This window comes from Papaver somniferum, unplaced genomic scaffold, assembly GCF_003573695.1.
Source record: "Papaver somniferum cultivar HN1 unplaced genomic scaffold, ASM357369v1 unplaced-scaffold_52, whole genome shotgun sequence".
Taxonomy (NCBI): domain Eukaryota; kingdom Viridiplantae; phylum Streptophyta; class Magnoliopsida; order Ranunculales; family Papaveraceae; genus Papaver; species Papaver somniferum.
Window position 1 is genome coordinate 497292 of NW_020647860.1, and position 17082 is coordinate 514373.

Consider the following 17082-nt stretch of genomic DNA (forward strand, 5'->3'; position numbering starts at 1 on the left):
TTGTCTATGGACTGATTCGAGACAATAGAACAAATCGGTTCACACTTCGTGTGATCGTCTATGGATACGAGATCGAGACAATACAACAACGAAGTATGTTTACTTGATAAAAGGTTCGGACTTAACCAAACACAATAGGATTACTTATCAAGTAAATAGGAATTAACGTTTGTGTAATTTACTTTAAATTATAATAACAACAATTACAATTGCGGAAAATAAAAGTAAATGGCACAGCAAGATTTTGTTAACGAAGAAACCGCAAATGCAGAAAAACCCCGGGACCTTGTCCAGAATTGAATACTCTCAGGATTAAGCCGCTATACAAAATCAAACCAACTTCGTATAGTTGAGACCAATCAACTAAACATATAGTTCACCTAGTTCCGTCTGTATTCCCACGCCTCTGACCTGTAATAAGTCACGTACTTGGAATAATTCCTTTGGTTCGTATTCCAAACAGTAAAGGAACAACAAATCTGTTTGGTATAAACTTTTTTAAACCAAGTGATGTGAGTTCGACAAAAGCCTCTTCTGTTTATCTCAATAAACTCCTTTGTCAGGTTCTTAGATCTATCTTATTATCAACAACCAAAGTAATTGTTAAGATTTTGCAATCAATTCTTTTAATCACAAAAAATTGTATTGATGCTGATCTACACAGCTAATCAATCTAATCTACCATAAGGATAAATCGGTTATAGTTGGATCCTCTTTTATCGAAACAAGTATTGTGCACACCAAAGATTATGAACCCAAATCAAAAATCGTCAAAGTCTTCTTTGTCTTCAAATCTTCTTAGATCTTCAATAAACACCTGCACACAATCAACTTGAATCTTGTGATCAATCACGCACAGAAGGAGTCTGTTAACAATGGATTATCACAAGACGTCTTTAGATCTACAAACAGTCTAAAGATCCCCGTCGAAACTTTGATCTAGTTTGAGTGAATCTTATATCAGAAGAGAAGATTCTCAAGCATAAACAAAACATGTGCAATCAAAGTTCAACCACCGTTATTCAATCAAATCAATCGAAAACAAAAGATAAACCGCAATTATCTAGTTTCTCACCAACTGTACTAATAGAGCTTGTCAATCCCAAAGAATTCTTTAAACTGAGCGGCCGTAAGAGATTTCGCATAATTAGGTTACTCCCCTCTCCGAATAGTCGGCTTCCCCAGTAGCAGCACAACTGAGATAGTTTTGCTGTCTCCGAGGATTAGTTTGCTCGAAATGCAAAACTTTGATATTTATAAACCAAGGAAGTTTGGACACCATGGAATTTCTAAAGCCGAAAATATTTTCAAGATATGCAATATATTCCAAATATGGTTTCCATAATTCCTAGAAATGCTTTGTCCAAATAACGACCGAAAATCTCTTAGAAAATCTCCAACTAGCAAATGCACATTACTAATTTTCATTTTCCAAAAATAAAATTAAAAACCTTAAATAAAAGATTCTCAATTTATGTTATTCGATCCGGGATTTTCTTCCTTTAGCTATTAAGGAATAACTTTGAGCAATTAAAGATAAGCGTTACTGCACATGTTCAAAGTATGTAGGCATATTTACTTTGTAAGTCCTCTTTCATACTTACAACCTTAAAACCGATTTGCCACACTTCCAAACAAGTTTAGAGTTGGTTCATCTGACTTTCAAGAACTACATGATTGATCAAGAACACTCAATCACTAAACATGGGTTTCACGGTTCTACCAAAAGAAGTTTTGGTTCTACCTCCATGTGAGTACTTTGCATAGTCACGCTAGTTACCAAAATTCGGTTGACTAGGTACTAGGATCAGTTCCCCACATATATCTAACTTGTACTTGATGCACATGTCCATAGGATCGGTTCCCCTTTGCCTAAAAACGTGTTGCACATGTCCATGGGATCAGTTCCTCTTTCTTCTAAAAACCTACTGCACCTCATACAAGGATCGATTCCCCTTTGTGATAGGTTGCACCTCTTACTAGGATCAGTTCCCCTTTACCCAGAGTCGGTCATACTAATAACACTAAATCGATCATACCATCTCATGTAATTACTTAAGATCGGTTTCACTAATAAAAGTTATACCAATACAAAAGTCAGGCCTTTGTGGATAGTTTTACCAAGAACATTAACTAGTCATGAGCGGTTATACTAATCACACATATTGGTAGTTCAAAATATATACAATGAATAACAATACCAATAATGCCTGGCGATTTCTCTTTCGATTCACAAAACAAGTTCATGAATTTACTTCCTTAAAACAAATGTAAAACATTGTTTCATAGGATGAAATCTTCACCTTATACCCATACATAATCTCAATAGGATTCAAACGATTATGTCGATGTCTTATCTACAAAGTTTAATGGTTAAGCAATAAACCTCGTATTGTATTCCTTAATACTATGTCTAACTAGAGTATAATCATTCATGCTTCGCATTTTTGTTTTCAATATGCACGACTTGAAAGATACGTTAGGGAATGAAACAGTTCAAGTCAAATATCACTAACCTCAAGTGAAAGGATGATGTTGTCGTTGTAGCTCCTTACTTCTTCACTTCTTCAAGTCTTCGCAATACTTGTAATGTCTCATATCCTAATATTTTCAAGATAATATATACGAAGTTGACTCTAGTACATAATCAAGCGACTCTTAAAATGAGTTTTGACTCACTAAAATATGACAACCCAACTTGACATACCAACGCTCTGTGGGTTCAACCGAGCTATGCTCTAGCACAGTCTATTTTTGAAAATGTATATTTCAGTTAAATATAGAAACCTCAAAAATTCATACATGAAATAATGTAAAAAAGAAAGGATTTTCTCGAACTTTGTTACCTCGGAGTAATTTGATTGGTCAAAGATGTACGTTTTGGTGGAAGAATATTGAGAACATAGAAAGAATATTGAGCGAAAGTATATTCTTGGATTTAAGTTTTTTTTTCTCTCCTTCTATCTACCCTTCCCAATTTTATTTCTAATTTTCGTTTTCTCCAAAGTGAGGAATTAGAGTTCTCAAATCCACTCATCCTACCGGATGCGATCGAGGGAATCAATTATTCAGTTTTATGGGAAGGTAGGTTTGATATTTTTGGTTGATCAAATTTATGCGTTCTGATTTTGATTTTTGAGACGGGAAGAAGAGAATATGTAATGAATTTTTCTCAATTAAAGCGTGTATTTATGGGATTGACCGTTGTCGTGAATCTATCAATTGTGAGGAAAAATCAGAACATGTCTTTATCTTTACCAACTTACCGAAGCTTCGTTTTATAAAGCATTATAAAGAAATAGGTAGAAAAGTATACCTATCTAGGGTACAACCCTTACGTAACGATATATCTCGATAATAAGTAATTTTTTGTGTATTGATTTTGACTTGTTGATATTATTTTTTTGAAGTTGTCGTAGTAATTAAGATTCGAACTCTAAGACTTGTGAAGATTAAATTTAAAGGTTTAATGAAAATAAAAAGCAAAAGCGAGAGTTACTGGGACTAGGATTCCACCGAATCCATATCATAAGGCTCAATTATTTATTCTCAACAATTATTGCTCAACAAATAAAACAACATCAACTCTGATTTTGCCAAGGTAGATTCTCAAAATATTAGTTATAAATCGTAAGCATGGGACATCAAATATTTAAGCAAGCATGACCCATCAAATAAAATGATAACTAATTAATCAAGATCATAATTCTATTTTAATTAGTGCAAAAGTTAAATAGAGAATAAAATAAATTCACCCATGTATGAAATTCGTCTTCCTATGTCGACCCATTGTCGGGGTTTAGATTCTCATGATAAGAAAACACTCAAAAATATAATTCATAGCTCAAATGGTGTTTTTACTAAAGAAAACTAATAATACAATGAATCCGCAACGCTGTAGTGTCGTTACAGAAGTCACGGTTACAAGAGATGTTGCAAATTCAAAATAAGCGTGCCAAACTGACTGTTACGAGTACTGTTTATAAACGACAGTTCTCTGCGACGTTCAGTGGACGTCCAATGTTCTTCTTCTTCTCTGCAGCAGCAGAGAAATCTGCTCTACAACTCTCTATTCTTCACCCCTATCACTCGATATCCTTCTAAGACACACCAGGATCCTTTTTATAACTAAGCAACACCAGATCTTCCGCAATAACTTCATATCATCCTCTCTTTAATTCTCTGTATTACGGGAATATTATTTTTCCTTTTTATGCAGCATCTATGGAATAATTCCTTGTTTCTTCTTCCCTTCACGCGTTAATTGCTGCTAACACACTCCCAGCACACCGCTTACCCGTCTCAGACAGATTTAAACTCACTGCAGGGAACAAATCTCCACACAACTTTCCCAAAATAAACCCACAGAATCCCATGAATACCTCCTCTTTCTGTTTCCAATTTAACACGTAATCTTCCTTTTTTTCTCGAGAACAATTAGCTTACCAATCCTGTCTTGAAGTAGCAGGCTCGTATATAATCAAATCCCCAAAGAAATCTCAACAAAATCTTACCAAAATTATTACAGAGAAATTTCATATTTTTCATAACTGCACTTTCCCTGTTTTCTTCCATGCGTATATTACCCCTCTCTCTTTGAAACAAACCGAACTACTAACCATATTTTATCAAAACAGGTCCATACATATCCAAACCAACAAGAGAATCACGATAAAATCTCATCAAATTCATTGGAAGATAATTAAACCCGGGATATCTTTATGCTTTGACTGGGTGCAACAAACTCCCTTTGTTTTCGATTCCAAGTCACGTGTCAACCCTGTTTTGTTAAAACAAGTGAGTATCTATCCAAAACAGCAACTACATCCGGCTAAAACTCCTTAAACTTCGATCCTGCACTTCCCGGGAAAATAAGCAGCTGCGGACACCGGTTTCGCGCCAAAAAATATTTGAGTCGGGAAGAAGAGAGTTGTTGCCCCCTAACCAGAGTAGGGGTGCGAATAACATGTGGGTGCAAATAGTAAGAAGGTACCCCTTATAAATTTGGGTGCCCCTTATCCAAAACCGAGAGTCCAAATAACATGTGTCCTCCTGGGGCCTATATCAACTTCGAGCCAATTATCCAAGAGAGTTTATTCTTCCAAAAACAACTAAAACAAGTTTATTAGTGATAAAATTAGTCCCAGCCAATGTATTTGCGGGTGAAAATGTGTCGCACTTTCGTGCTCATCAAATTCCCCCACACTTACATTTTGCTAGGCCTCGAGCAAAACAGAAAATTGACCCGCTACACAGCTGGTCATATAATAAGATAAAGAGAAAGAGACCCGCTACACAGTTGGTCATATTTTTTTTATTTTTTTTAGACCCGCTACACAGCTGGTCATATAATGCAAGAAAAAAAAAAGAAAAGACACGCTACACAGCTGGTCATAACCAATTTTTTTTTAGACACGCTACACAGCTGGTCATGATTTGCAAGGAATTTCCTGAAAAAAATAAAGTAAAAAGTTAATCTCTCCCCCACACTTAAACATTACATTGTCCTCAATGTAATTGAGTCATCCAACGCTAATATTAAGATGGGAAATGCAAAAAGTAAACCAAAATAAAAATAAATAAATATACCTACTGGAATGTACAGAAATGGATCCCCAAAAATTAGAAGGCTGAAAATTTGGAGATCAACCCAAAATACAGTATTTACAAACGACAGCTTCACAATTATGCTATGAAAATATGGTGACATTGAAACTGTCTGAAATAGAGGATCACCCCCAATCCTAATTTTTACTTCACATGGAAGTGAGTATAGAACAAAATATGGGGATACTATTGGGACTGGGGAAATATCAATTGGTTCATGCACGATATCAGGAATAGGCAAGTCCTCTGGGTACTTAGATGCAAAGTAATCCAACAACACTGTAGAAGCACGCAATTCTAAACCTAAATTAGGAAACTTTAGGAACTCTAGGGGTCTAGAAACCACCTCTAAGTTTAGTGAATTATCTTGTGGGATGGATTCATTTATGGAATTAGACAAATCATCCACACAATCATCCACAGGGTCATCTATATGTTCTGTTTGGAACAGAGAGTCACTACAAGATTTATCAACATCAGCATATAATACATTCAAGAACACTTACTCTTTGTTCCAAACTAGGTGGTGTTTGTTTGTAATACTTCTCATATATCATTAAAGGTGATTCTTCACTTACCACATGTGGAGTAGAAACTCCATACCGTTGCCTACGCTTATATTCAATAAGCGTCATCTCAGATGAGGTTTCCTGATAATTTGACTTTCTATGCTTATATTCCGCCAGCGTCATTTTAGATGACGTATCCCCATAAGAAGTCATCATCCTCAAAATGTCCCTAAAAAGAAATACGAAAAGAAACACATAAAAAGGAAAAAAAAAGTCTAAAAAAAATATATAAAAAAAATTAAAAACTGTACAAAATAAAAAATAAACCTAAAAATCAATCTAAAAACAAATCCCGGCAGCGGCACCAAAATGATATTATTTTTTTGAGGTTGTCGTAGTAATTAAGATTCGAACTCTAAGACTTGTGAAGATTAAATTTAAAGGTTTAATGAAAATCAAAAGCGAGAGTTATTGGGACTAGGATTCCACCGAATTCGTATCATAGAGCTCAATTATTTATTCTTAACAATTATCGCTCAACAAATAAAACAATATCAAATCTGATTTTTCCTAGGTAGATTCTCAAAATATTAGTTATAAATCGTAAGCATGGGACATCAAACATTTAAGCAAGCATGACCCATCAAGTAAAATGATAACTAATTAATCAAAATCATAATTCTATTTTAATTAGTGCAAAAGTCAAATAGAGAATAAAATAAATTCTCTCATGTATGAAATTCGTCCTCCTCTGTCGACCCAGTGTCGGGGTTTAGCTTCTCATGATAAGAAAACACTCAAAAATATAATTCATAGCTCAAATGGTGTTTTATTAAATAAAACTAATAATCCAATGAATCAGCAACGTTGTAGTGTCGTTACAGAAGTCACCGTTACAAGAGATGTTGCAAATTCAAAATAAGCGTGCCAAACTGACTGTTACGAGTACTGTTTATAAACGACAGTTTTCTGCGACAGTCAGTGGACGTCAAATGTTCATCTTCTTCTTCTCTGCAGCAGCAAAGAAATCTGCTCTACAACTCTATATTCTTCACCCCTATCACTCGATATCCTTTTAAAACACACCAGGATCCTTTTTATAACTCACCAACACTAGATCTTCCGCAATAACTTCATATCATCCTCTCTTTAATTCTCTGTATTACGGGAATATTATTTTTCTTTTTTATACAGCAGCTAGAGAATAATTCCTTGTTTCTTCTTCCCTTCACGCGTTAATTGCTGCTAACACACTCCCAGCACACTGCTTACTCGTCTCAGACAGATTTAAACTCATTGCGGGGAACAAATCTCCACGCAACTTTCCCAAAATAAACCCACAGAATCCCATGAATACCTCCTCTTTCTGTTTCCAATTTAACACGTAATCTTCCTTGTTTTTCTCGAGAACAATTGACTTACCAATCCTGTCTTGAAGTAACATGCTCGTATATAATCAAATCCCTGTAGAAATCTCAACAAAATCTTACCAAAATTATTACAGAGAAATTTTGCATTTTTCAAAACTGCACTTTCCCTGTTTTCTTACATGCGTGTATTACCCCTCTCTCTTTGAAACAAACCGAACTACTAACCATATTTTATCAAAACAGGCCCATACATATCCAAACGAACAAGAGAATCACGATAAAATCTCATCAAATTCATTGGAAGAATAATTAAACCCGGGATATCTTCATGCTTTGACTGGGTGCAACAAACTCCCTTTGTTTTCGATTCCAAGTCACGTATCAACCCTGTTTTGTTAAAACAAGTGGGTATCTATCCAAAACAACAACCACATCCGGCTAAAACTCCTTAAACTTCGATCCTGCACTTCCCGGGAAAATAAGCAGCTGCGGACACCAGTTTCCCGCCAAAAAATATTTGAGTCGGGAAGAAGAGACTTGTTGCCCCCTATCCAGAGTAGGGGTGCGAATAGCAGGTGGGTGCAAATAGTAAGAAGGTACCCCTTATAAATTTAGGTCCCCCTTATCCAAAACCGAGAGTCCAAATAACATGTGTCCTCCAGGGACCTATATCAACTTTTGAGCCAATTCTCCACAAGAGCTTGTTCTTCCAAAAACAACTAAAACAAGTTTATTAATGATAAAATGAGTCCCAGTCAATGTATTTGTGGGTGAAAACGTGTCTCACTTTCTTGCTCATCAAATTCCCCCACACTTACATTTTGCTAGTCCTCGAGCAAAAAAGAAACTTGACCCGCTACACAGCTGGTCATATAATAAGATAAAGAGAAAGAGACCCGCTACACAGTTGGTCATATTTTTTAGACCCGCTACACAGCTGGTCATAACCAATTTATTTATTTATTTATTTATTTCAATTTTTTTAGACCCGCTACACAACTGGTCATAATATGCAAGAAAAAGGAACAGACCCGCTACACAGCTGGTCATGATTTGCAAGGAATTTCCTGAAAAAAATAAAGTAAAAAGTTCTCTCCCCCACACTTAAACACTACATTGTCCTCAATGTAATTGAGTCATCCAACGCAAATATTAAGATGGGAAATGCAAAAAGTAAACCAAAATAAAAATAAAATAAAATAAATCTACCTACTGGAATGTACGGAAATGGATCCGCAAAAATTAACATCCTGAAAATTTGGGGATCAACGCAAAATACAGTATTTACAAACGACAACTTCACAATTATGCTATGAAAATATGGTGACATTGAAACTGTCTGAAATAGAGGATCACCCCCAAACCTAGTTTTTACTTCACATGGAAGTGAGTATAGAACAAAATATGGGGATACTATTGGGAATGGGGAAATATCAATTGGTTCATGCACGATATCAGGAATAGGCAAGTCCTCTGGGTACTTAGATGCAAAGTAATCCAACAACACTTTAGAAGCACGCAATTCTAATCCTAAATTAGGAAACTTTAGGAAGTCTATGGGTCTAGAAACAACCTCTAAGTTGAGTGAATTATCTTGTGGGATGGATTCATTTATGGAATTAGGCAAATCATCCACATGGTCATCTATATGTTATGTTTGGAACAGAGAGTCACTACAAGATTCATCATCATCAACAAATAATCTTTGACATTCAAGAACTCTCAATCTTTGTTCCAAACTAGGTGGTGTGTGTTTGTAATACTTCTCATATATCATTAAAGGTGATTCTTCACTTACCACATGTGGAGTAGAAACTCCATACCGTTGCCTACGCTTATATTCAGCAAGCGTCATCTCAGATGAGGTTTCCTGATAATTTGACTTTCTATGCTTATATTTCGCCAGCGTCATTTTAGATGACGTATCCTCAGAAGAAGTCACCATCCTCAAAATGTCCCTGAAAAGAAATACAAAAAGAAACGCATAAAAATGAAAAAAAAAGTCTAAAAAATAAATAAATGAAAATACAGTACAAAATAAAAAATAAACTTAAAAATTAATCTAAAAACAAATTCCCGGCAACGGCGCCAATATGATATTATTTTTTTGAAGTTCTCGTAGTAATTAAGATTCGAACTCTAAGACTTGTGAAGATTAAATTTAAAGGTTTAATGAAAATAAAAAGCAAAAGCGAGAATTACTGGGACTAGGATTCCACCGAATTCATATCATAAGGCTCAATTATTTATTCTCAACAATTATCGCTCAACAAATAAAACAACATCAACTCTGATTTTGCCAAGGTAGATTCTCAAAATATTAGTTATAAATCGTAAGCATGGGACATCAAACATTTAAGCAAGCATGTCCCATCAAATAAAATGATAACTAATTAATCAAAATCATAATTCTATTTTAATTAGTGCAAAAGTCAAATAGAGAATAAAATAAATTCACCCATGTATGAAATTCGTCTTCCTCAGTCGACCCAGTGTCGGGGTTTAGCTTCTCATGATAAGAAAACACTCAAAAATATAATTCATAGCTCAAATGGTGTTTTTATTAAAGAAAACTAATAATACAATGAATCCGCAACGCTGTAGTGTCGTTACAGAATTCACCGTTATAAGAGATGTTGCAAATTCAAAACAAGCGTGCCAAACTGACTGTTACGAGTACTGTTTATAAACGACAGTTCTCTGCGACAGTCATTGGTCGTCCAATGTTCTTCTTCTTCTCTGCAGCAGCAGAGAAATCTGCTCTACAACTCTCTATTCTTCACTCCTATCACTCGATATCCTTCTAAGACACACCAGGATCCTTTTTATAACTCACGATACCAGATATTCCGCAATAACTTCATATCAGCCTCTCTTTAATTTTCTGTATTACGGGAATGTTATTTTTCCTTTTTATGCAGCAACTAGGGAATAATTCCTTGTTTCTTCTTCCCTTCACGCGTTAATTGCTGCTAACACACTCCCAGCACACTGCTTACCCGTCTCAGACAAATTTAAACTCACTGCAGGGAACAAATCTCCACGAAACTTTCGCAAAATAAACCCACAGAATCCCATGAATACCTCCTCTTTTTGTTTCCAAGTTAACACGTAATCTTCCTTTTTTTCTCGAGAACAATTGACTTACCAATCCTGTCTTGAAGTAACAGGCTCGTATATAATCAAATACCCGAAGAAATCTCAACAAAGTCTTACCAAAATTATTACTGAGAAATTTCGTATTTTTCAAAACTACACTTTCCCTGTTTTCTTCCATGCGTGTATTACCCCTCTCTCTTTGAAAAAAACCGAACTACTAACCATATTTTATCAAAACAGGTCCATACATATCCAAACCAACAAGAGAATCATGATAAAATCTCATCAAATTCATTGGAAGAATAATTAAACCCGGGATATCTTCATGCTTTGACTGGGTGCAACAAACTCCCTTTGTTTTTGATTCCAAGTCACGTATCAACCCTGTTTTGTTAAAACAAGTGAGTATCTATCCAAAACAACAACCACATCCGGCTAAAACTCCTTAAACTTCGATCCTGCACTTCCCGGGAAAATAAGCAGCTGCAGACACCAGTTTCCCGCCAAAAGATATTTGAGTCGGGAAGAAGAGAGCTGCTGCCCCCTAACCATAGTAGGGGTGTGAATAGCAGGTGGGTGCAAATAGTAAGAAGGTACCCCTTATAAATTGAGGTTCCCCTTATCCAAAACCGAGAGTCCAAATAACATGTGTCCTCCGGCGGCCTATATCAACTTTCGAGCCAATTCTCCACAAGAGTTTATTCTTCCAAAAACAGCTAAAACAAGTTTATTAGTGATAAATGAGTCCCAGCCAATGTATTTGTGGGTGAAAATGTATCGCACTTTCGTGCTCATCACTTGTGCAGTTTGTTTTTAGTAATTATATAATGTCACATTTTATTTTATTTTTTGATATTTCATGTATTGTAACTGAGTTTACTTTAAGACAATCAACCACAACTTCTAATTTAATGTTGCTCATTTTGTGGCGACATGTAATTAACATAGTCTATTAATACTCAACAACCGTCACCGTCACCACGAAACCATATGATACCATTTATTTGTCCATTACCCACCTCCCGGTGGCCGTATTCTAATTTTTAATCACAGACATTAAAGTTTTGGTTGAACGAACTTAGGTCGTTAATTAATTTATTCCCTATTATTTTTTAATGTTATATTCTCTTATAATACAATTGGGGTACTAAAGGTCATGTTTAAAAAAAAAAAGGGCACTAAGGGTAGTAGGGGTACCGTTTAAGTGATCCGACGGTTATGGTCATTTTTCTCTCTAAATGGTACGATATCATCTTAAAATTATGTTATTTGTTTTTATCAATCGTGCTAAAAACAACCAACTACATCTCTCACAATACAATGTTACTCGTGTTGTAAATATAAAGAACTAATATTGTCAATGACTATTAACCAACAACCACTACCGTAAAACCACTGGTAGGCTTAGAAACCTACTATAAAGTACCGCAAGCGCACGACATCTATAACGCAAACAATGGCAAATACGGATCAATCCTACGGGGAGTTGGATTAGTGAAACTAAACCTCTAAGTTTCTACAAATACTAATTTAGACGAAACGGGGTGTCGATACGACTAGAAGATGAATGATATTACTAGAGAAACAAAATTAAAACAAGTATAAAGATGAAAATGGTTTCGAATGCACCTCCTAAATGCATAAAAATCCTAGATTTGATAAACTAGTTTTCCTTTCAATCAAGGAACTATAGAAGTTCTAGCCTCAAACCACCTTGAAGATGTGATAAATCACTAGTTCAAATGGATAATTTAACCTCAACAAAATATGTTAATTCCTAGAATTACCTATCTGTTTAAAGCATATATAATCACAAATTGAGCTATATCAGTTTACATAGTGCTTGAAAACATACAAAGAATTGTTCTATAAAAATAGAGCATTGCTCGGTCGAACTCGCATGCGTTGCTATCTCAAGCATGTTTCTCAATGTTAGTGATCAAAACGATAAGTCTTGATTTCTAGTCTACTATAGCTAAGTCTCAGACTAGGATAGAAAGTGCAGTTGAGCTCAAGAACTCCATGGCGGATCATCATACAAGAAGAAGAACTACTCAAGGAACTGGTGGAACTTCATCGACAAAAAGGCATGTGGAGACTTGAACTTATCTATCACTCAAAAGTCTATATACTCTATCGCCTATCTTGAGACAAAATTCGTTTTTCTATATAGATTTTGATTATACACATTTGGTATTTCGAAATATGTATTGGTAAGCTTTCGCTTTAATCAAGTTCATCTTTACCTAGTGACGAAAGTCATGTCATGTTTCAATCACTTTGAAAATTGCTCTGACGAAAAATGGTTTGTGAATAACAACTATATAACGTCCTCTGAGAATGTTTCAATGATTTAACTGAGCGTTTAGATTATATAACCAATGATGGATATAAGCATTATCGTGGAAACACATATATGTATAAGTCCTTATTCCTTGAACCGAATTTTGTGAACTTTGTTGATCAAGAGAACCGGAACAAGAGCCGTGAACTAAGTTCGCGAACTTAGTCCGCGAACTGGCGGAAGTTCTGTACCTGAGAAAATCTGCTGGAGTTTGAGACCTCCTTCTGGGTACTTAAATCCGCGAACCCAGTCCGTGAACTTGAGTTAGGTTATAAATAAAGACGATTGTTTGTGAACTCATGTTTATATAAACTAAGGAATGCTAATTGCAAACCGTGGCTATAAAGTTCATAAACCGATTCGAGTGAATCAAATCGTTTTTTTTTTCGATTGTGTCTTGTGTAGTTACATAAGATTTCCTTGCAATTGAACAACTCTCTAACTAGTTCATTTGAGTCACTTGAACTAGTTATGGTGAAGAAGAATATGGTTGATATGAATGCTCATACGGCTAACCATTTGGTTAACTATTGTTGAACCAACAAATGTACATGTTTAGGTACGGTTACACAAACCTAGAAACGTGCATTTCATTTATGTGTAAAAATCTAAGTTTTTGATCTAACGGTTGAAAGATATTAGCTTGAATCTAATCAAGTTTTCATCTAACGGTGAATATTGAATGCTTTGTTACCAAGCTAACATTGATTGCAAACCCTGATTTGAAAGACTATATAAGGTAGAACTCTAGCAACTGGGAAACCTAATCCCCACACCTTACGCGTGATACTAGTTGTGTAATCTAGATTCGATTCTCCTTTAACCTTTAGTTTCTTCTTCTAAACCAGGTTAACGAGTTAAAGACTTCACTGGGATTGTGAAGCCAGACCGATACTACTTTCTCGTAGTTGTGTGATCTGATCTTGCATATTCTATCGTACGAGTACAATCATAAGGATTGGCTTGAGATTGATATCTCCGATAGGCAAGATATAAAAGTAGTCACAAACATCTTCGTCTCATCGTTTGTGATTCCACAATATCTTCTTCACCGCGTCGATTAAGATTATTGCGAGGTGATTGATAATACTAGGCCGTTCTTCAGGAATATAAGTATGGGTTATCAATTGGACCATGTTCACCTTGATTTATCAAAAGACGGAACAAAACTTGTAGGTATATCTGTGGGAGACAGATTTATCTATCATTATAGACTTTTCTATGTGATACAAATTTGTTTATTAAAGTCTTCGACTTTGGGTCGTAGAAACTCTTAGTTGTGGGTGAGATCGGCTAAGGGAATCAAGTGCGTAGCATCTTGCTGAAATCAGAGACGTAGGAGCATAACTGTACCTTGGATCAGTGTGAGATTGATTTGGGTTCAACTACAATCCTGTTGATGGTGGTTTTTTGAATAACGCTAAAATTGTAAAACCGTGTATTTAATGCGCTGACGCCCTGCAAGGGTATAAAGCCATTTAATAAGTGATGAGTACAAAAACCCTCTTCACTCATTGAGCAATTCAATATGTATGGAATTCATTCAGAATGGTGCAACAATCCCGAATATTCTATGAATTTTCCTAGTAGCATTATCCATTTAATGCATTCTGCACCTGGTATTTTTCCATGCTATGTTCTCAGTTGAACTCTCAATACTGACATGACATGACGATCAATGCTCAGTCTCAGCAGAGTAGAACTCCCCAAGTGCTAGTATTGGGATCTGCGCAAAAATACTCATACAGGCTACATCTCTCTGACAAAGAGATCAACGCGTTCACACACTTTTAATTAAAGTTAGCGTGATTGAACACATATTTATTCTTAAAGAAAATCTAGACTGTCAATATTAGTCTCAAAAACAATAACGGCCACACGAATTGGCCGTGCGGTTTAACAAGCATAGCTTACTCCTATTAGAACTAGGCAATCACCGGCGGGCCCACTAGTCCTCTAGTTGATCGAACTCCATGTTGCCCATTCACAAGCGTTTCAAACGCTGACCCAAACATGGGAATTTTCTCTGAGTAAAAACAAAGCTCAAACGAGCTAGACTGTTCAAAACAGTCTTAGAAGCATCACGAACGTCCAACTTTGCCAGCCTGGTTGGACGGCTTGGATCCTCCTATGAACAGTTAAGGAAGTGAAAGCATGATCATCAGTGGGCCCACTAGTGACCTAGTCGATCGACTTGCATGCGTCAAACCTATAGAGTTCTCAACCACTTACCCCAAACATGGACGTTCACGCTGCGTAAAATAGCCCAAACGAGTTGAGACTGGCAAAGACGGTCTCAAAACGCATCACGTCCGTCCAACTTAGCCGTCCTAGTTGGACGGCTTAGATTGCATCTTGAGCGATCAATGAAGTGCTGGCATGTCCACCGGCGACGCAGCTACACCCATGGTTGATCAACTTGCTCACGGCAAGCCGAGAACGTATAGAATCGTTCACCCAAAGTAGGATGAACGCGCTGCTTTAGAAACCCTAAATTATGTTTGCGGCAACACACTACTGCCGCAAATCGATCACAACCTTCTAACTTCGCCAGCCGAATTGAGTGACTTAGATTTAATTTTAGGTGACCCAGAGGATGTCAGCATGCTCGCTGGCAACCCACCTTTGTACATAGTCGATCGACCTACTCAAACCCAAACGCAACACCTCGAATCGCTTGCTCAAAAGGGAGTTGGTCGATCGGCCTCCGAACCCTAAAAATCGTGTCAACAGCATTGAACAACTGCCGCAAATCAATCATGACCATCCAACTTCGCCAGCTTAGTCGGATGGTGTAGATTTATTCTCAGAAAATTTACAAAGTGGCATTGTGAACACCGGCCATCACTCCTCCACAGGGAGTGATCGACCAGATGGTAGTTTTCCCATAAGACACTCAAACGATCACCCAAAGTGGTTGACCCGCTATCCTTTTAAGACGCTTATCTGCGACTTATTCAATCAGGATCTAAAATAATGATGCTTCATACACATCGATTAAATTGAGCTGCTTAAATGCGATGCTTCACATGCATCAAATACATACGATATTTTATGTCAGACTCATAAACAACTTAGTTGTTTCACCTAATAGCATCATGTGTTATTCTCCGCGGCAAGTCCCACGACTTGAACCATTTACTCGAGACATCAAACATGTCACAAACTGAGGGATGCTCACTGGGGTATTGGTCCTGCGGTTTACAGCGTGCGGCGTGCAACGCGCCCATTACGAGAAAGTGTTAGGAAAAGACGGACGGTCAGCAGTAATGAGAGTAGTGGGTGAAAGAGTGACCAATTTTCCCTCATAGTGGAAACATGACGATCACTACCACTTACACAACCCCACTACTCCATTACTCAATCTCCTCCACTTCCTAGGAGATCAGAGTTTTGCGCTCAATGACTTGTATAAATAGGCTTTCAGCCTATTTCAACAACAACATGAAGAACACAAGTGTTATCAACACAAGTAGCCAGAAATCATTTTCTGATATACAAGTCATAAACAACCACACCTTCATAATTCAACACTCTTATCTCAAACACATTCTCCGCTTCCCTCCCTAAGATCAACCCTTCTCCTTTACCTTGTGACCGAATTGAATCTGGAATGGTCATTTCTTGGTTTAGGCCAGAATCTTACAGATTGATTTCTCGAACCTAAAAGCATTCCCGTGCAGTGCAGTTGTTTAGGGTTTGAACTTGTTTCTCATCAACACACCCCAAATTACCAAAAACAGCAGAATCAGTTTTTACCCCATAAACAAGTCCAAACCGAAGTTAGTTTGTAGTAGGCTAGTTCTGTAGCGACTTAATACAGTATGTATTCAATATGGACTAGGTCCCGGGGTTTTTCTGCATTTGCGGTTTCCTCGTTAACAAAATTCTGGTGTGTGTGTTATTTCTATTCCGCATTACATTTTGTTATATAATTGAGATATCACAGGTTGTACGTTGTTCAATCAATTAGAATATCCGACCTTTTGGTTGTTGATTTAAATTGATTGACACTTGGATATTGGTCTTTGGTATCATTCAAGTTATCTCTCTAGTATTTGATAAAGACTCGTAGATTTCTATTTGCTTGAGTATATATCAAATCGAGAGATTGAGATATAAACTCTTTGATATACTTTTTATCTAGATTGAG